The sequence below is a fragment of the Corvus brachyrhynchos genome, unplaced genomic scaffold (assembly GCF_000691975.1).
Source record: "Corvus brachyrhynchos isolate BGI_N302 unplaced genomic scaffold, ASM69197v1 scaffold264, whole genome shotgun sequence".
In the NCBI taxonomy this organism is placed as follows: domain Eukaryota; kingdom Metazoa; phylum Chordata; class Aves; order Passeriformes; family Corvidae; genus Corvus; species Corvus brachyrhynchos.
In genome coordinates this window covers 1186209-1207371 of record NW_008237648.1, presented here as the reverse complement: position 1 = coordinate 1207371, position 21163 = coordinate 1186209, and the positions used below count along the sequence as shown (strand labels likewise).

General features: G+C 41.2%; 1 long non-coding RNA gene across 1 annotated transcript; it reads left to right on the top strand.

The window, feature by feature from the left end:
- The first annotated feature begins 6198 nt into the window (after window positions 1-6198).
- On the top strand, window positions 6199-21157 carry LOC108446183. Its single transcript, XR_001861306.1, has 3 exons — window positions 6199-6211; window positions 13901-13906; window positions 21036-21157. It is a non-coding gene; the product is annotated as an uncharacterized LOC108446183 (long non-coding RNA).
- The last annotated feature ends 6 nt before the right edge of the window (window positions 21158-21163 follow it).

The window sequence follows — 21163 nt, the reverse complement described above, 5'->3', positions numbered from 1 at the left end:
ACCCCCTGCCTGGCCTTTGTCATCACCAGGTCATGCTTTGACAGGAATTGGAGGTGCTAGTGCCAGCAAGCAGAGTTCAAATTTGATCATATCTGAAGGACCGGAAGGCCAGACAGCCACTGCCCAACTTTTCGTGTTGAACTCTTTGGGGTCGAGGTGTGCTCAGTCAATTTGGTGTCTGCATAAAAATGTGCTCTTGATAGGGGCTGCTGATGCATGCGACACCCTGTGTTTAATGTGTACTGTTACAAAACCTGTTCGGGTAGACCACTGACCCCTCAAAGCTCATTGCGCTCAACATGTTAATGTAAGAACAATTGCAAGAAGGACACATTGTCCCATCCACCAGCCCATGGAACACCCCTGTGTGTGTCATATAAAAGAAAAGTGGCAAGTGGTGTTTGTTACACAATTTAAGACAAATCAACACCATTATGGAGGATTTGGGCCCTCTACAACCAGGGTTACTTTCACCCATGATGATCCCTAGAAAATGCTCCCTGATGATGATCGATTTAAAAGACTGCTTCTCTACAATTCCCTTTCACCCCGATGATACACCGAAATTTGCCTTTTCAGTTCCAAGTGTAAACATACAGGAGCCCCTGAAGCGGCATCATTGGGAGGTGCTGCCACAAGGAATGAAAAACAGTCCAACTATATGCCAGTGGTTTGTTGCTCGTGTTGTTGCTCCAGTGCCCCAGTGCTTTCCCACACTACTTTTGTACCATTACATGGACAACTTATTGATAGCTGCAGCCACTGCCAAAGAGACACAAGCTGCCTTAGCTGCGGTTATACATGCAGTCCAACAGGCTGGACTAATTGCTTCAGAAAAGGTACAACACTTTCCATCCTGGCAGTACCTGGGATAGTGCATCACGGAGCAAACCGTGAGACCTCAAGCTATCAGCTTGCAGACACAGGTCAACATGCTGAATGATCTGCAAAAGTCATTAGGTGTGATTAACTGGCTACGGCCTCTACTTGCCATCACCAATCAAGACTGTTCGAGTTGTTAAAAGATGACAGCGATGTCACCCTGGACTCTTACACCTCAGGGGCATATGGCCCGACAACGTGTGACATCAGCAATTGCTGCACGCCAAGCAGCTCATTGTGATCCAGAATTACCTATTTTGACTATTATTTTGAACCCCAGCCGACAACCTCATGGACGCTGTTTCACTGGGATGACCATCTGACTAATCCCCTACTAGTTTTGGAGTGGTTGTTTCTTCCTCATGCAATGTCTAAAACTCTTAGCATGCAATATGATATGTTTGCACAATTATTAATGAAAGCACAGAGGCGCTCCTGTGCCCTTGCAGGACAGGAACCTTGTACGTCTGCATACCTACTATGCCTTATAACAAACTGCTGAGATTTTTCAAATTGCCCTGGCTGCTTTTCCTGGGCAGATTTTAGTGCATTCACCAGCACACAAATTATTCACCACAGGATTTGTTCCCGTGCTTAAAGCCAAGTGCTCTGAAGTGTCACTTTCAGCTCTAATGTTTTTTTCCGATGGATCAGGAAAGACACAGAAGTCTGTTTTAGTTTGGCAAAACATTACTACGGGCCAATGGAATTCAGATATCTCAACTGTCTCTGGGTTCCTTCAAGTTGTTGAACTTGCTGCAGCTGTAAGAGATTTCTGGAAACAGTCAGAACCCTTTAATCTGGTTACAGACTCTGCATACCTTGCAGGTCTCGTAGAAAGAGCAGAAGCCTCTCTTTTACACAACCCTACAAACTCTGTGTTGGCAGAACACTTACGCGAGCTGATTTGCTTATTATATCAACGGGTCTCTCTATATTTTGTTACTCATACTCGGTCACACACCACTCTTCCTGGCGAATTGGCAGAAGGCAAATGGCAAGCTGACCTGCTCACCACCCCTGTTGTGATAGTCCCCAATACATATGAACAGGCATGCCTTAGTCATGCTTTCTTTCATCAGAATGTGAAAGTGCTGCAAAAGACCCTTGCTTTAACTCAGCACCAAGCTCGATATATTATCTCTTCCTGCCCAGATTGCCAGTGCCATAATTTTGCCTCTGTGACAACAGGAATCAACCCCAGATGCCTAGAAAGCCTGGATATTTGGTAAACTGATGTTATACACTTTCCTGAGTTTGGTTGCATGAAGTATGTGCATGTGTCTGTTGACACATTTCTGGAGGTTCATGCTTCCTGCCATACAGATGAGGCCTCCTGGGACATTTGTCAACACTTTTTACAGGCATTTGTGGCTTTCGGGGTGCCTCGACAAGTAAAAACTGATAATGGCCCTGCTTGCATTTCTCAGAAGCTACACTTCTTCTTTCAACAATGGGATATTTCACATGTTATGGGCATTCCTCATTTGCCAATAGGTCAGGCCATTGTAGAGTACACCCATGCTACTTTGAAAACCTTGTTGCTGCAACAGAGAGGGAGAATGCTCGGGGAAACTCCACAGACTCGTTTAGCCAAATTATATGTTTATAATTTTTATGAAGACAACCCTATGCCACCTATAGTAAAGCACATTATTGCTATGAAGGACTGCGTAGATACTGTAGAAAAAGCCCAAGTTCTTATCAAGGATTGGGAACGTAACCAAATACAAGGTCCTTATGCCCTGATAACCTGGGGAAAGGGTTATGCTTGTGTTTCCACAGAAATGGGACCTCGATGGATACCAGCTCAACTGGTGAAGATGTATAATTGTGGCACTGCCTCAGCATCGTGAACTCCCAAATCTCCCAGACCCTCAGTTTCCTGTAGACCTTAGCAGTTATTGTGAAAGATACTGGTACATTGACCTGTGACTAGCATACCATATTGAGAAGGAACAAGAAGACATCAGATGGGTCCAGGAAGAATGAGAAAAGCAACATCTACAATTAGAAAATTCAGCTATTCCATGTTTAAAGTGTTTAGACTCTAGTCATCAGGCGTGGGCATTTTGTGAATGCACCAGCTGTCATAAAAGGTGGTTTTGCGAGGCACAGCATCACCGAGCAAAATGCCCTAGATGTGATTCCCTGTGCTATTCCTTTGGGAATTGCATAGTGCCCTGTTTGGTGTGCGGGTGGAAATACAGTCTACCCTGACTTGGTCTGAAAGGCAGGTGTCTCCCAAGGAAGGCAAAAGCCTCCCTTGGAATGGAAAATGCAACCCCCTTCCCCGCAAATTATTATAATTTTGAAATTAAGGGGCTTTCAGGCAAAGATATGAGGAATAGGAATAACAGTTCTTTACTATTATATATATATATATATATGTATATGTATAACAAGGCAAACAAAGCTGTCAGGCCCTTTCCCCTTGGGTGCAGTTCTGGTCACAGCCGGCAGGGGCGCTGGTGGCTCCCGGTGAGCAGGGCAGGTGCGATGGTTCCCCCGTGACTGCAGGGGGCACTCCGGCACAAGCTTGGGGAGCATGCAGCAATGGCAGTTTGGCCGAACCAGGAAGGGATGAAGGAAAGGCTTGCTTCACAAACCCCCAGGGGCAGCCAATCCCAGTGCCCCAGCAGAACACTCAAGAATAGCAGGCTGGAACAGCAGGGATGAGCACAAAATCCCAGGGGGTGGATGAGGTATATCAAACTCTGGAGCTGCAGTGGGAACCCCTGGATGACTCAACAGGCAGGGTGTGAGGGGCTACAGAGTAGCGAAGGCTCAGAGCAGTGGCAAAGGAATGGCAGGGGCAGGGCAGCCATGGCACGGCTCCCAGTGGTGCAGGGAAAGGTGGGCTTGGTATCCTGGGGTTTTCCCTGACGCACCCAAGAAGATGGTGAGAAAGTCCCTTTCTAGTGAGGTAGGGTGTTAAAATAGGGTCCCGATGCAATGGCTGCTCAAGCAAGCAGAGCTCCACTCTTGGTAGAAGGAAGGCAGCAGAAAGCAGAAGCCTGCAGCGATGATGAATTCTCCCCACAGCGACCGCAGCTTCTCTCCCCTCCGAACGCTGAGAAAGCAAGAGAGCTAGGGGCTCCACTCAACCCCTTTTTCCCAGTCCAGATCTCGTGGCATGTCTGCCCTACCCGAGAAAACCCCAGGTAAAACAGTGGCCAACTGGACCTCTCCCCTGTGGCCAGGTCTTTTGTCTCTCTTAAGTATTCAGTCCTTACCGTCTCCTCGCAACATGTATGGGAAAATTCTTTAAGAGAAAAAGAAAAACGAAAGGAGAATTCCTAAAACTCTAACATACCCCCACACCAGTACGTACGGGAAAGGGATTGGGGCCCCAAATATGATGGGCCCTCTCATTTTGATAATTTTATGCTTAAAGGAGGAGAGCGGTTGGGGAGAGGCTATCATCCCCCCACTGCCACAAAGGTAATGTGTGGCTCACTCTTGCTAAGGCTTTGAACCAACCAGCACTATGCTTATCTATGGCCACACCACAGGCACCCTTCCATACATGTCTGGTAGGAATTCCTGTGGGTGACCCACAGGTGATTGTGACAGAAACCCCGGGTAGGGAACCCCGCGTATCCTGCAATACCTCCATGGTATCATGCCTGGATAATTTCGATGCTTGGGACGATCATTTACCCCTTGCCCCTTCAGACCCACAGGAACTTGAAATTCTGGGATCGATTAAGGCAGATGTCTGCATACACCTCAACTATAGCAAATTAGGGAAGAAGTATAATAGTGACCCATACTACAAGATGACTCAGGATGTTTCCTCAAGTCAATTGTTATTCCGCAATAGCTCTTCGTGGCGCAATCAAACCATAATATCCAATGGCTCTGTGTACTATGCACCCTCAGATTCTCTCCCATGTGAATTGCATCAAGGGATATTTTTGATTTGTGGTGATCGTGCTTGGCCTGCTTTGCATTTGTGAGTGATAGGCAGACCTTGCACTATTGGTCCCCTCACAATATTAACTCCTAATCTTACCATTGTAGAGGGATTCCTTATGGAACAGGGGCATATGATACCCCTGGAAAGATTGGACAACCCAGGGTTGATGAGGAAAAGCCCCTGAACAGGCCCCTGGCTGCAGGCAAGCCTGGAAAGCACCTGGCTGCAGGCAGCCCTGAAAGTCCTTGGCAAGTTATGCACTGGTTGGCTCCCTCGCTGATTAGAGGCCGTCTAGAGGGACTGGGTGTGCATCTTTGCAAAAGTAGATATAAGTTGGCATAGTTGAACAATAAAGGGAGAACGATGCTTAATCGTATTGGTGTACGTGTCGTCACTCCAGCCAGCTCTCCAGACTCGGTCCCTAACAAACCATGATTATAAATCATACACATAAGGCAGATCGGGACTGACACAGGCGTGCACTTCATGAATTTACCAAAGACTGTGAACCAAATGCACAGTTTTGGAATCCCCCACTTCTTGAGAGTGTTTCACTTTTAATTCCAGGTGTTGCAGCAGCCAAAGCCCGTGCAACCTTGCGAAAGCTTGGCTGTTGGCTGACCCAACAAACTAACGCAACTTCTATTGCTCTTTCTGGCCTTTTGGCAGATGTTGATTCTGTACACCATGCTACTTTGCAAAATTGTGCTGCTGTTGATTTTTTGTTGTTAGCCCATGGTCATGGATGTCAGGATTTTGAAGGAATGTGTTGTATGAATTTATCTGATTATTCTCAATCTATACATGTGTCTTGGGGTGACTTTATGATGTGTATCCCATATTGCTGCCCTATGCCCAGAAATTAATTTTGTGTCTTTCTATGCCTTTAAACTGAGGCTGAGAGGGGGGAGAGAAAAAGACGAACAAAACTTTCAAAGCAGTTTGCAGTTTGTTTTCATGTTTCAAGGACACAAAGATATACACATAGACTGCTCTGTGTTCTGCTGCGGCAAGAGAGAGGACCAGGAGGAAACACTGCTTGCTTTCCAACCAGTTTTCAGCCTTTTTCTCTGGAGAGAGATGGAGAGCTGAACTTTTGTTTTCCTGGGACTTCGTTTTTTTCCTTCTTCTCTGCTGGACGGTTTCAACATCAGAATACATTGGGAGGACTTTCCACCGAGGCCTTGGCCCTGGAGGTGTGTTGGAATTGAAAAAAAGTCCGTGAACTCCAGCAGGGGGAGAAATTGCAGTCCAAAACCAATGTGGTTGATAAAAGCAAGCTCTGTTTATTAGCAACCCAAAGGCACTTATATAGTATACCAGCTTGTTAACTCTTAAATGGCTTAAAGCTTATCAAAGCACATTTCTACTTCTACATAATTGGACTTACATTGGCAAGCTTCTACAGTTATGTTATGATTAAAAGAATTCAGAGTTCACCCTCCTCCCTCCGGGTCTTATCTCCACAGCTGTGCCTTCTCAAACTCCCTTCTTGTTTCTCATGCTTGTTTCTCACACAGGGATTTTTCTCATGCAGAGTTTTTCTCACACACAGGCCTTTTGCTTGCAGGCTCTTGCTACGGTTCTTTTATTGATCCCATAATTCTATCAATGATCCATGTCCCTGATCCTCTAACATTCCCAACAGAGGTGGGCCCACCACCACATCCCAGCTCTGAGGAGGAGGAGAGAGGCTACCTACAGAAGGACTCTGAAATTTTCCCAGGTTTTTCTCTCCACAGCGAGAGGTTTTATTATTTAGCATTATTATCCTTTTCCTGCGTGTTTGTTGAATAAATAGTTTTTGTCTCTTTCACTTTCCTTTGAGGAAAATTAATTTTTTCCTGAACCTGGTGGGGGAGGGGTGGTTGTAACCTGCCTTCTCTCAGAGGATATATTTCCAAATTTGCCCAAACTGGCACAACATGCCATATGCTATACAGCATTCAGAAACTGGAGGAAAATGTTAAGAAGCTGCAACAGGATGACAGAGAGGATTGGCTAGGTCAACTGTTCCAGTGTTTGAATATCTCCAGATGGGCTGAGAGGCTATTGCAATTGGGAATTTATGTACTGGGAATATTTTTGTGCCTTTTTATGATTGTGCCTTGCTTATTGCAATGTATATAAAGAATGGTTAGTAATGCAGTTCAGCACGAGCTGTATGTAGAACAGAAAGGGGGAAGTGTTGCAGAGTAGAATGAGTTAAAACTGCACAGCTGACTTACTGAAGTTGGTCCATCCAGCAGGAATAATGAGAAATAAGAACTGCAGAAATCACATCCTTCTACAAAGAACAGAACACTCTGCTGAAGATTATGGAACATCCTGCTGTGATAAGCAATTGTGTAAAAGAAGAAGTAACATTGTGGCTTGCTATGCATTAGCTATCACATAGACAGAACAAGTGGAAATTGTTATGCAGACGCTAAAACAGTATAAATATCAGTGCCTTTTACTAATAAATGTCCTTGCAGTATCACTGCTTGGTCTGTGTTTCAATCGCTGTCACTGTATGGAGTCAGACAATACTGGAAACTCTATCTAAAGGAATTTTATTATAAATATAGGGAAACTTAGATTATATACTTAATTAAGGCAACTGGATTTCTATTAAGCAATGAGAATAAATGTTTAGGCAGCTATCTTTGAAATTTTATCCTTGGTGTAGAGGATACATGAGCAAAGCAATGCCAGTTCACAACACAAAATACTTAAATGTTTCATAATTTAAATTTTAGCTTCACTTGGCAGATTATTCTTCAGCACTGTAATTCCCTTTGATGTACTTAGGTAAACTTTATCTCAAACTACATTGAATTTGAAAGAAATATGTAAGCAAAGAAGCAGCCATAAGAGGAAGCAGTGTTCAAGAATAAATTACTGTCAAGGTCTAGGTTATATGAGACAGTGTGACATTTAACTGAACTGCCTCTTGAAAACAAAGGTAACATGAAGGTCTGGAGTCACACACTGGAGCATGACGCACAGTTGGATTCACTGCAATATCCATCCCTTCCAAAATATTGCAACAACTACCATTTTGATCAGTCTACACATACAGCATAAGTGTATATTTAAAAATAGCAGCCTGATCAGTGAAACAGGGATTTGGGCTGAAGTGTTTTCTTTTTAGATTTTTTGTTTTTCACTTTTAAAGCAGGTCATAGAGCTTTCAGTAGTTTATGAGCTACTTAAGTGCTACATTGATATCAGTATTAGTGTCTTATCTCAGTATAGAATACAGCACTGGCTAACATGCCTTGTAGAACTTGCTTTTTTAGTACACACACACACAGACACACAGACACACAGACATACAGACAAGTTCTCATTTTACAGCTCCAAGCCAAACATCTAGAGTCTACCACAGACTTCTAGCAACCTCTTCACCAACAACTCTGAAGACATCAATAGAAAAGTAGTAAATTTACCTGAATTGGTACCAGGAATGCTAGAGCAAGGGTTTGCAAATGTTGAATGAAGAGCCGACAAGGCTCTCCTGAATCTCAGGGTGGCAGTGTGATAGATTCTTTTGGGGAACAGCCTCTGATTTCCCTTCCTTCAAAAGAAATGGTTTTTCTTTACATGCTGAAAAACACAGGAAAAAAAACAATGCATGGTAAGTGAAGACAGATGAAGGAATCACTCCAAATCTTCACTAGTGGTCTAAACCAACTTGTCTTGGGGTGACCTTATGTTGCAATTATTAAAGGATCTGGGGCATGGATCATTGATAGAATTATGGGATCAGTAAAAGAACTGTACAAGCAATAGGCCTGCAAGCAAAAGGCCTGTGTGTGAGAAAAACTCTGCATGAGAAAAATTGTTGCAGTGGGGATACTGCAACACGCATATATCAAACCAGGAGTCCTGTGGAAAGGAAATATATATGGACAGACAGATTCTTGCTAGCTGTTTCAGAGATGTTTATTTCTCCAGCCGCATGGCCGGAGCTCTGCCAAGGAACTGTTAACCGTCACGGGACCAAGGGTCCTTCGGCCCGCGCAGGGGAACACAAACCAACCAATGGGAACGAGGCTGAGCAGGGGCAGGCAAACCCCGTGTCTGTGCCCTCAGGGCCCCTCTCCCAGGGCTACATGGCAGGGGAGGGACCCCAACACCTCACCCGTTTTATTTTAATAAAAGGAGAATGAAAACAACTGGATAAACCTAACAAGAACCATTTCAAGACAAAACAAGCCACCCTCCTGAGTCTTTAAATGTCCAAACAGATTCTGTGGAACATCTTAGGGCTGACAGAAGGGAGACAGAACTCTCTGAGCATGCTTTGTGGGGAAACTGAGGCAGGAGAGGGTTTAACTTCTTCCCTCCCCCTTTTCATCCCCCACTCGGCATTGGAAAGGGATTTTTGGGGAAACAATTGGCAAAAGCATGGTTTTGTGAGGGAAACCATGGGTGAAAAAACGGATTGGGAATACACTGGGGGTAATAGGACAGAGGGTAAAAGGGAAAGGTGGGATTAGGAAAGGGAGACTGTAGGGGGGGTTTACAAGGGAGATATTGTCTAACATGACTACGATTTTTGGCATATATACTGCCTTTCACAGGAACACCATCAGGCCCAGTGACCTGCGATGCTTGTAACCCTTTTCTACCTCGTATAATTTTGAATTCCACTACCTCTCCATCTCCCAAGCTTGGGATGCATTTTTCAGGGTTATTCTTTTTAATAGCAGTTCTATGCATGAATATGTCTTGCTGGTTGTCACACCTTGTTATAAAACCATAATTTTGCTTAACATTATACCATTTTACTATCCCTAAAGTTTCTTCCAACCCAAATCAATCTGTGTTTCTGTGTTTATATGTAGTGCTTTTTTAAGGCCAGATAGTACTTGTACAAGTCTGCTGGAACCTACATACTAGTCGGTTAGTTCTTCCCACAGCTGAGCAAGTGTACAAACAGTGGTGACACATCTTCCTTTCCCTTCTCACTAGAACCATCCTGGTTAAAGTAAAGGCCACAAAAATAACAAGTAATATTTTCTTTAGCTATAGAAAACAAATAACCCTTTGACACGTGGCTAAAGAGAAGAAATGTAACTTCGGATTTTCTAGCGTCTCCAGAAACACACATTCAGCAATTCTCTCTCTCCTTCTATTTGAGGGCAACACCCTCAAATGAATTTTTCCTGAATTCCCTTCATAGTAGCAATTTCAAATAGTGTGCTTTCCAACAGGCAAGTTCTTGAAAATCCCACATTGTCATCCACCTAAATTTCTTAGCATTCCCTGGAAGCATTCTATAATCAGCATTGTTTGTTAGCAGGACAAGTTATGTCATGAAAAAAAATTGTTTCCACCTGTTGGCATGAGAAAGAGGGAATGAGAAAGAAGGGGCAAAATTAATGCTTTTAACTTCATGAACATTGTAATAGACTAGTTTCAAAGGATGGGCATAAACACCTTCCTAATTTAACATGATAATTACTAATTACTTACACTGTCTACCATATTCAACACCCTAATTTGTAAAGTTAAACTTTATTTAATCACCTGATAACTGCATAGCAGTATATTTTTAAAAATGCATATCTTTGGCACAGGCAACATTTAGAAGGTCTCTATCTGTTTTCTTCTGTTCAGCCAATAGAAGGAAAACAACAATAAATAATGCAATGTCAAGAGATTAAAAAATATTCTTCATTATTTTGGTTTAATCTTTCTTTCCATTGGCTTAAATTCTGTTTGCCTATCTCTTCCTGAAGGAATCATACCCCCGCCTTTTCCTCTCGAAGTTTTTTTTTGGACTTTCACCTTTGGCTTACCTAAAGATGGACTGAAGTAAATCAACAGATGGGATACTTAAGAAATATGCACCTCTTTTTTCTTTCATGGACCAGCCCCCACATTAGAGTTTATTGCTTGAAACTGTATCTTTATGTTAATAGAAGTAGTACTACTAAAACTATTCATCTGTTGGAGAAACACCAAGATTTTTATTTTTTTTTAAGGCTGTACAAGAATCTGAACATTTAAAACAAATTGAAGCAGGAAATACCATATGGTGTGAAATGGTTGTCAAGTTCTCTTTCAGTTAGTGCACTCAAAGTGACAACTAAGTCTTTTATCGAGTGACAGAGAGAAATGTTTTCCTCAGCTGAGAATTCCTTTCAGGCCATTAACAAGAGAGAGGTCTGAAGTGCACATAAATCAACTTCTTCTGTTGTCTGAAAAGGCTCTGCTCCCATTTCACTCCAGTCATTAACTCCAATAGCAGATCTTTCTGGTTTGCTCAGATGTCACTGTGGTCGCGTGACCATGAGTGTGCAGATCCACCATTGTGGGCCAGTCAATGCTATCGTTTCTTTAGGCACAAGGTGCATTAGCTATGCTCAACATATGATGCATCAAATAGAGGCAGTTCCATTATCCTTATTAAAACAAAATCTTTCCTTTCCAGATCCCACCTGTAGCTATTTGCAACACTATTGTACTCTATTGTTAGAATGAAAAAAACAAGCAAAATAAAATTCACAACTAAATTTTAAAACAGCCTCCATGCAAAACTTATTTTTATTCCTGCTTGCTGTTACTGACTGCTACATCATAGCCATCTAGCTGCTGCACATTTTATTCCTATTATCATCATTCAGTGCTATTAAAATGCTACTATTTTGTTGTCCCTCATCTTTTCCTGTTAAAATATGAAGATAACACTCAACACAAGTGGGAAGGCTACATTTTGCTGTCAGGGAATAAATACTCATTACATCGCATAGTATTTTTCTTACATGACACGTGAGTAAAACCCTTATTGCAAGAACTTCACAGCATGCAACAGGCATATGAAAAAGTATGCCTGAAAACTGCAGTATTTGGACCTGTTGCTGGATCTCTGGCTTTTCTTCTGATGAAACAGCCCCAATGCTGAGCCTTTCTGGAAATAAGAAGCTTTAAGAAAAGAAGAAAATGCAATAGTGTATGCACCTGAAAGGAACCAGGTATGCATGATTACTTCTAGAGACTTTTTCCAGCAAAATTTTGGTCAATTCTTATTTTAGGTGAACACACTTTTCCATCCTTAGATAAAAGATGAGCAGAATATATGACTAAATCAGGAAATGCCTATTGGGGTTTTCAGTGGATCTGAACTTAATAAAAGCACATACTGTCAGATTCATCCCAAGCAAAAAAAAACCCCAACCAAACAGGAACATGCTTGCGACTGTTACCAAGAATTGCTTTCATGGCACTGACTTTACTATCTATACCATACATCCAAATCTCAGTAACCATGATGCTGGTGCTTGTGAACTCTCTAACTTCATCTTCTTAAAGGTATTAAAACCTGGTTGCATTTTTAAAAAAACATATGGTACTGATGAGCCATTTCATTTTGCTATTATCCCTGAGTGTTCTGGAAAAATCATTTCTGTTTAATAGACAGCGAACTGCTCAACCTTCTTTGATGACTCATTAAGTTATTGCAACTCTGCACTCTTTTTTTAAACTAGACTCCTGAAACATTGTTTATAAAGGTCTTTATCTCTCCCCAGTTTAGATGCATGTAAAAGCCATTGCACATTTTTGTGTCACCTTATTTTCAAAAAACCCATTTTTCAAACAACCTAACAGATGTCTGTATTTTCCCCTCTAATTACATTCCTTTAGCATCAGCAGCAAAGCTGCTTCTCTTTTTGCACTCAGGGAAGTAAATAACTGTCGACTCTAAGAAGTTACTATATGGTGACAAGATAAATGCTGACATATTAATGGAAATTACTGCAGATGTTTTTTATTTGTGCTTTAAATGGGTTACTGTTAATGACAGCAAAATTCATTTGGCCAAAGCAGAGAACATGTACATATCTTTTGGGGGATTTTTTGTACAGTGATCAGCTGCTAGCCTGAAAGAAGAGAAATTGAGGTCTTAGACCTGGTTCCAGAAACCACATTGCAAAGTAAAATGGCATTGAGACGGACAGCATCAAAGTGCCTTAGTCATCCTCAGTATTCAACAGCCAGAAAGTTTTCAGAAGAGTGATCAGCTATTGCAGTCTTTAAAGCAACAAAATTATTAATGACTTCCGATCTTTCAATTATTATGAAAATGGACTTTTCACTGTGTTTTAAACTGCAGGGCACCAAACTCCATAAGCAACCTCTGCTTTCAGTGTGGGACAAGTGAGAAGAAATACCATATCTGAAGCATTTAAACTCATTTTAAGGCCCTCATATCTCTTTCTTCCCAGACAATAGTCCAATATTGCCTTTTACATGCTGATTCTTTCATCATCTTGCCTGTAAAATTTTAGTTCATTTTCTCCCAAACCTGCTAGCATCCTGGTCTTACATATCCAAATATTTCTCTCATCCCTTTACCCTTAGAGCAGGGTTTGCTCAGACCAAAGGTTCACCTAACTCTGTGTATTGCAGCATGACACAAATGGCTGACAAAGGACAGGCAACATTAAAGAAAATAACATACAATACTTGACACTAATTTCATTCCAGTCTCATTTTCATGTTATAGAACCATAGAATAAGCTGAGTTGGAAGAGACCCATCAGGATCATAAAGTCCAACTCCTGGCCCCACACAGGACACCCCAAGAATAACACCATGTACCGGACAGCATTGTCCAGATGTGTCTTGAACTCAGACAGGCTTGGCACTGTGACCACTTCCTGGGGGAGCCTGTTCCAGTGCCCAACCATCCTATGGCTGAAGAACCTTTTCCTGATATCCCACCTAAATCTTCTCTGACACAGCTCAAGGCCATTCCCTCAGGTACTGCCACTGGCTGTAAGAAAGAAGAGGTCAGTACCTGCCCCTCCACTTTCCCTCATGAGTAAGTTATAGACTGCAATGAGGTCTCCCTCATTCTTCTCCAGGCTGAACAAGCCAAGTAGCCTCAGCTGCTCCTCATGAGAATTCTTCTCCAGACCCTTCAACATACTTGTTGTCCTTCTCTGGATGCTCTAATAGCTTAATGTCTTTTTTGTATTGTGGCAGCCAAAGCAGTCCCCAGGACTCCAGGTGAGTCCACGCAGTGCAGAGCAGAGCAGAGCAGAGCAGGACAATTGCCTCCCTTGCCCAGCTGGTAATGCTGTGCCTGATGCCCTCCAGGACACCGTTGGCCCTCCTGGCTGCCAGGGCACTGCTGACTCATATTCAACTTTCTGTCAACCAGGACCTCCATGTCCCTTTCCACAGCGCTGTTCTCCAGCCTCTTTTTCCCCAGTCTATACACAAAACAAGGGTTGCTCCATCCCAGGCACAGAATCCAGCACTTCTCCATGTTGAATTTCAATGGTTGGCCGCTTCCCATCTCTCTAGTTTGCTGAGGTCTCTCTGCAGGTCCTCTCTGCCCTTGAGGGAGTTGACAGCTCCTTACAGTTAAGTATCATCAGAAAACTTAGTATGCCTTCAAGTCCTGCGGCACAAGGTCATTAATGAACATGCTGAAGAGAACCAGGCTGAGGATGGAGCCCTGTGGAACTCCACTAGTGACAGCTCACCAGTCTGATGTCATCTTGTTTACCATAACCCTTTGTGTTTGACCCACGAGCCAGTTGCTCACCCACCTCACCCATGCTGTGTTTATCCAGCTGTGGGCTGGACATTTTGTCCAGGAGGATACTGTGTGAGACAATATTGAAAACTTTCCTGAAGTCCAAAGAGATTACATCAACTAGCTTTTCTAGATCAATTGAGTTACCATCTTACAGAAGGAAACCAGCTTCTACAAGCAGGACTTCCCCCACAGCTGTACTGGCTGTGACCAATGACTGCATTTTCCGCCAGGTGTTTTTCAACACCACCCAGAATAATCTTTTCCATTATTTTGCTGGGCACTGAAGTGAGACTGACAGGTCTGTAGTTTCCAGGGTCCTCCTTCTTGCCCTCCTTGAAAACTGGGACAACACTATTAATGCATTAATGGAAATCAGGCTGCTTCTAATTCTTTCAAGACATCGTAGCTACAATGGAGATGCTGAACATGAAATTGGTGGAGATAAGGAAGGAGATGACTTCTGATTTTTTTTGTGAATTAATGCATGCCCATGCTATTCTGCTCCTTTCCCCCTAACAAATGGGCCCAAAGTGCTGCCAGCTATAGGACTTAATGCAACTGCATTCTCTTTCATGTCTGCTTCATCACTCTTCTTTCCACACATACCCTTTCCTTCTCAAGGAGACAACGAACAGCACTGAAGATAGTATGTGTTGAATGGAATGATAGCAAAACACTGTGGTTATGACACTGATCTTACTGCTTCTAATATTCTCGTTGTTGTCATCATTCATCTTTCTTCCTTTAGAATGTTTTTCTTCTCCGTTTACTGATTTCTTCACTGATCAAGCACTTCAAGTCCAGTACATGTGCTCATTAATTTCCATGTTGTACTCAGTGTATTTTAGAAAGGAACAAATCTAGGGAAGATTTGTTTAGATACAGCTCCAATTCATCAGTTTTATTTTTAGTAGTGAAGACAATGAACAGTAAATTCAGCACTGGCTTGGACCCTCTCACAAGTCTTTACTCACCTTTGTTGCAGCTAGGAAGGGTTCATTCTAAACTGCTGATAAAGAGTAGGAAGACTCCTATAGGCTCCCTGTTGCTTAGCAATATCATAGGTAAGTTCTCATTTTTCACATGTACAGGAGATTCCCATAATGGAGTTTGTTCCTCATCTGAAATAAATTTCAGTTATAGTCTTACCTTCAGATTAGAGCGGAAAGGCTACCAGGAAGTCATTCCTGTGCATGGAAAATATTTTCATAATTTGTTTTTGAATACAAGTGGGAAAATGCAACTAAATAAGGCCTTAGGAAACAAGAAGTAGTTCAATCATTTTCAGTAGCACTGTTGAAAAAAATTCCTTCTAGCTCCACCTTAAAATTCTTCTTCAAAAATTGTGATTGTAAAGGAGTCACTTCTGGCTAGTCACACTATAGGCTAAGTCTACAGCTTTTCACTTAACCATTTTAATGTCACACTGTTGCTTAATTGTTAATTTTCTCTGTTTCCGGATTTCGTGTTCTTTTACTCAAAGTTTGGATTAAAAGGTAGAAGACCAAGAATTCTTGTTCGGACTTAGTTGTTTATTATATCTTATCTGTAATACAGCTGCACGGGATGTGCCCCCTATTTGGCAGGATGGAAAAAAAAAAAACCAAAAAACCCAACACTATAGACTGTACAACAGTTAAGTTCTGCTTGCAAGACTGACAGAACAAAATAACCACGGGTGGTGAAATGACAAACTTCTCCCTACCATTTTTTTCACTCTTGACTTCTTCTCTGGCTGCAAAAAATGTAAGAATGGAAACTGCAAGACCCTTCACTTTACATGGCTGACACATCTCACTTAATTGTGGGGAATTTTCTCAGCAGAACAGAAGGAGATATTATATATAAGTATGAAGGAAAAGCAACATAAAAATATTCACACTCTAATTTAAGAAAAGCAAACCTACTTCAAAAAACGTAATTTTTCCCTCTGTAAAATGTTTCTTCAGACAAAAAAAAAAAAACAAACCACAACCCAAATAAGAACCACAATCTCAAACAGAACAAGGATTTCCCAACTGACTTAGTCTGTTGATACTTTTTCACTTTTCATGCTACTGCATTTATGTGATGTTTTTGGAGAGGAAGAATAAGGACTTTAACAATTAGCATTAGAAGAAATATAGTCCATGTACACATTTGCTCCTCTTCAAAGGCCTATTCCTTCTTCTCATACATTGTATTCAGTTGTGTTTCCAATGGTATTCCTGTTCCTGAGTATTCCTCAGGAGGAGAATATCAGAGTCAGTGATTATTGTGGGCATATTGGACCAACTAGATACCTAAAAAACCACCCTGATAATGCAGTGAAGAGACAGGGACAGATGCAACTATTAAAGTGAAAGAGCAAATATCTATTGCCCAACTTCTATATTAGAAACTTTCTTAATAATTTGTGGAGATGGACTTGAAGGAATGAAGAAAAAGCCTCACATACTCATCTGAACTTAATTTAAAAAAATGTTTAGACTAAGCATCAGGAGGCTAAAAAAATGTATCATGTTTTTCTGCTTAATATCTGAAGGATGGAGACCAGCAGTGCCCATTCAGTATGCTATAGCTAAATTACACTTATTTGAAACAAGGCAGCAATTCAAAAAGCCAGCAGCAAATTCTCACCTCCATGGATGTCAGCAGATAAATGTTTTCATTTTCACTTTTCAGTTACTCTTATTGAAAAGAGTATTAAATAAATATAAGAACGAAATCAGTGGCCAAGTGTGATGAATTGTACATTCACCATAGCTAAATGTGCTAAATGTTTGATGAAGGAGATAAATAATTAGTGACATATACATACATTAAAAAAATTTATTTTGCTCAGGCATGCATATATCTAACATCTGAGTTTGTCATGGCAAAATGTGCTCTCTTTGCTATTTCCCTTCTTTAGCCCTTTACGTGGCTAACCAGGGAACCATGTTCTTTTCCTGTGCCTGTCAAAGAAGCAGTGGCCCATCATTTCACTATCCTCTTTAATTCCTTCAGCTATAGCATGGAGCTGTTGATGTTCACTAACTGCTCACTGGGACTTGTATGTAGGGGAACACAACATAATCCATTCATTCACATCACTATTAATATCATTCTTGCATAGGCATAACACCATACACTTATTTCCCAAGCTCTTCATTTGCCTGCTCACAATCAGTCTCTAAGGCATTGTTAATCAGGTCTGAACTGAGAAAATACAAGGAAATTCTTTTGATTGTAAAAGACATATGTATGTATGTATGCATACACATGGATACTCATAGAATTGATATTACAAAATTCACTACCACACAGCATGCAGATATCCTGGCTGAAAGTATATTTTAAGGACTCAGATAAAAGAGACACTTAGAGGTACACTTTAGCACAAGTGTATGCACTAAAAATAGGGAATCTATTACATATTTAGTCTAGCAATCTTTATATTCAGCCTCCAGTACAAAAACTAACTAAACTGCATAAACATCTCTGAACATCTTTAAGAAAGCTGCATATTTACAATAATTTACTAATTTACTTACCATGAGTTACAATCACCTTGATCTGGCAATGATAGTTTTAAAGATAAAAAAGGAGCTTTCTTGAATATTCTGTTTCAGTTTGTTTTATTTTGCTTTGAATTTAGCTGTTCCAGAAATTGCACTTGTAAAGAACTCTAAGAGTTCTAATAAACTAGGCTTAAGAAAAGGACCCCCCAAATGATGAATTTAACTGAAAGTTCTCAAAATGAAAAAAAAATTAAATGCTATTTTTCCTTTTTTTGCCTAGTGAAATGACAGAGTCAGGATATACTCTGACTAAAAGATGAATAACGAAATGGTATACAAAGGATGTACGTTTGTTATCAAGAATGCTTTTCCCCCCCATTTGTTTTCCTTGCCTACAGCTGAAATAGGGTGCTCTTCATCAGTTAGACTACTCTAAGAGAACATCTGAAATCCTGTAAGCAGTAAGAGACATTTCATGTGCAAGGAAAAAATTAATGCTTCCGCATCCTGAATGCAAAATATTTTTTATGTCTACAGGGACCATGATTAGAAAGGTCTCAGTGCAGTATCACTCCATAGCAATGAAGTTTGATATGGATACCCATAGAGTTTGTTGGTCAGTTACTTTTTATGTATTTCCAACCACAGAAGATGGTTGGAGATACTGTTCATTCTATCAGGTGACAAAAGTGAAGTGAGTGAAATGTGACCAGTTCTATAAGCACTCTCACACTTGGGAAAAAACATAAATCCCTTAAATTCTCCTTCTACCAGAACTTAAACAAAAAGCCAGTCATGAAGGTTACACTGAAATACAGAATGCAATCGCTACTTACCTGTCTGTATGCAACAAGATATTAAACATCAAAAGCTTTTGGAAAGGTTAGAATTCCTCAGAAGTTTGTTACCTCAGTGTGTAGATCTAAAAATCATAGCTCATGGCTGGATCATTTTATAATTTTAAATCATGAGAGAATGAAAAATAGTTTGGAAACAAAAAAGCATAGGGGAAGTGAACAGATGGATAAAACAGCCCCATAAAAAGATCTGAAAGAACAATCTAAATAAAGAAACATAATGAAAAACCTTTGGATGTGCAGTGCCATCAGTTCCATTATTAAAAAGGATAATGAAGACTTATACCAAAATTTTACCTCCTGTAGTGTAAAAATAAGTTTTCAATGTGCAGAAAAGCAATAATAAGCTGCACTTAAAGAGCAATTCCATACAAAGAGTGCTAAGATGAAAATGAGGGGAGTGGGTGTGGGGGAACACCACCAGTGATTTGTTTTGATTTTAATAAAGTACCTAATTTCTTATCAATGTCATGTTGGTATCTTTGCCTCATGAACACGCTCAGTGCATTGAAAAGGTCATGGAGTTTGTTCATGCCTTAGGGAAGCCATTTCACATCTGAAGGACGTTTGTGAAGATCAGAGGCAAATAAACAACAAAATATGTCTGTTTCTAGTCAGTCAGAACATATCGTAAGTAAGCAGCAAAATTTCCTATGAAGACTGCTGAGCATGGGAAACAGCAAAGACGGGCATGTGTAACTAGATATAAGCATCCAATTACCAAATTTCTAGCTTTCATCAATTTTTCATAATGCAATGTCCCCAAAATATTTCTTTCTCCCCAACTCAAGAAGTGTCCAAGTTATCACAAAGAAGGTGCAATAACAGGGTTAGTTTTAAAATGTGGCCAACAGTGTCTGTGATTTTCTCTATCCCCTGGAGGATTTTTCCTTATTCAACTTAATCTACTCCTCCCTGATCCACGACAAGTGATCTGGGACCAATTTGAAGCAAACCCTCAGCCATTATTAGCACAAAATAATTTAACACCATGGATGGAGCATCTTATTTACAACAGGGTGTCCACCCTGAGGCCTGGACATCCACACAATGTAAACCAGAGTCTAATCTTAGCAATATCACACAACTCTTGGCTTCCAGAAATGCCAAACATTAGCACACCACAAAGAGTCTCAGGGAGTACATCCTAATCAGTAATATATGACAATAGAAATGAGACTGTCAGAAACTTTGGAACTCTTGATATTAATTCAAAATAGATGTCAACATCTTTAGCATTCATAGAATGCTTTCTTCAAACCTTCTAAGAAATAAGTTAGTGAAAGCCAGTGACAGAATTTTTATATTGTTTCTTTTTCTGTAAATACACTTTAAAATACAGAAGAGCTGTTAGATGAATATGTTTCAGATTACAAACAGCGACTACAGAAAAACAATGTCTCCCTTACTCCACAAACAAGTATTTCATGTATCTGATTTTAATTCTCTCCCATGTTTTCTGAGATTTTTGAAGTTAAGGACTAATGTACTAATGTACAATTATGTCCATATCTATCTATGAAATATGCCACACACATTAAAGAAAGGCATTTAGTCTGCATGTGGTACAAAATTTTGACTCTGCTCTGCAGACAGTTGTGCTTTAGCAGAAGTGCTCTGACATATTTCATCTATTCAAATTCTGTGAACTTGCACATGCACTTCTATCTTATTCATTGTCCTCAGGGGACAGAAAACCCCCTCAAACTTTCACAAGTTAATCAGGTCTTTTGAGTAACATCAAAGACTTTTTATCTTACAAGCTTCCTTGGTTTTATGGGATAAATTCAGGGATCATTAAATCTGAACAAGTTTCTGAAAACACCTGAAAAATCGGGTGCCAGATGCAGTGCAAAGTTCTATATTGAAATTTCTTATATTATCCTGGGTATGCAGCATATACATATGTAGTGGGTTGAACCTGAGTTGATGGACAGTCTTTTAGACTAATGACGCTTCTCACAATTTACATATTTAAACCGCACGGAAAGGCGGGATTTCCCTTTTGTCCGAGCTCGCCTGCTGGAAGCTGGGGGGACTCCGAGCCTCCAGGCCCCGCCAGGCCGGGCCGGGGCCACTGCCCCTTTCCCCCTTTCCCCCTTTCCCAACGCTGCGGCACGGACCCTGGGTCGCTGGGGGGGAACTGTCCCAGAGCCGCAGGCAGCTAAAACCAGCCATGGACTGCTCACAGCTAAAACCAGCCATGGACTGCTCACAGCTAAACCCTTCCAGTGCGGCTTCCGGGGACAAGCAGGTCCTTCTCCTCTCCATGCGGAGCCGGTGGAGTCAACGGGAGCCGGCAGAGCCTCCTTTCTGCAGCCAGCACACTTCGTGCTGAACTGAAGAAGACACCATGAAGCCAGCAGCACAGAGGGAGTGAGGCTTTCTCTACCATAAAGCCTGAACAAGAACACTCTTCAACATAGCGGCTTCAGAGTCAGAGAGAAAGAGAAGTGAGTCACGTGGGACGGAGCTG